The sequence below is a fragment of the Hippopotamus amphibius genome, chromosome 1, assembly GCF_030028045.1.
Source record: "Hippopotamus amphibius kiboko isolate mHipAmp2 chromosome 1, mHipAmp2.hap2, whole genome shotgun sequence".
Lineage (NCBI taxonomy): Eukaryota > Metazoa > Chordata > Mammalia > Artiodactyla > Hippopotamidae > Hippopotamus > Hippopotamus amphibius.
Window position 1 is genome coordinate 106,207,314 of NC_080186.1, and position 935 is coordinate 106,208,248.

The following is a 935-nucleotide window of genomic DNA, read 5'->3' on the forward strand; positions in this document are numbered from 1 at the left end:
TTCAGGCAGCGACCTCATCCGGTAGCTCTCAGTTCCTGTCCTCCCTGTCCTTTGCTCTGTGGCCGCGGGTGGGGCAGCTGCTGAATCTGAGTCGTCCTGGATCTTCACCGACCTCGGCCCTCCGATGGTTTCTCCCCGCCGTCACCACATTCCAGTGTTCTCTCTGCACCATATGGAGCTCTGCGGCCACCTTGACCTACATGTTTCCACAGCCAGATTCCAGGGGAACTGCCAGGCTGCAGAGGCTGATGGCATAGGCCTGGTCAGACTCCAGGTTGGTGCACCTCAAGGGCTAGTATTAACTATGCAGTTATAGGATGCCAGCAACACTTTGATTTGAGGGTGTTGCATCATTACATTTTTTTAAAAATTTATGACATTACTTGTTAGAACAGTTTTAGGTTTACAGACAAATTGAGCAGATAGAGAGTTCTCACATGTGCTCTGTTTTCTTTCTCACACTATTGCTTCTATTATTGGTATCTTGCATTGTTGTGGTACAGGCGCCAGGGAGATCCCATGATCAGGAAGATGGTTTTCCAAAAAAAAAAAAAGGCTTATCCATTGCACTCCGGATGTACTGAGCCCTTTGATTTCTCCAAATTTAGGAAACTCGACGGCACAATTTGTGGTAATGGGGGACAGTGTTTGCACACTCTCCTGACAGGTAATGGTTAATAACAGACCACTGTAAATATATTCAGTAGTTTGGGCAAATTCTTGGGGAGCATTTCCTAGATACATTTTCCTGGAAGATAAACCTTCCTACTCCCCTTCTAAGTTTGTTTTGGGGAAAAATGCTGTATTCCTTTCCAGGGCCAGACTGAATTGACAACCATCATAGTTGATGAGGATTAAGGCCCTAATCAGCCAATGAAGAACACTTTATTTCAGACCAGTCCCATTCCCCATTTTCTGCTGGAAAGAAAGTGGAC

At 45.9% G+C, this 935-nt stretch overlaps 1 non-coding gene across 1 annotated transcript; it reads left to right on the plus strand.

The window, feature by feature from the left end:
* Nucleotides 1-497: 497 nt before the first annotated feature.
* Nucleotides 498-663, plus strand: LOC130842023 (U1 spliceosomal RNA). The gene has a single exon (XR_009050327.1). It is a non-coding gene; the product is annotated as a U1 spliceosomal RNA (small nuclear RNA).
* The last annotated feature ends 272 nt before the right edge of the window (nt 664-935 follow it).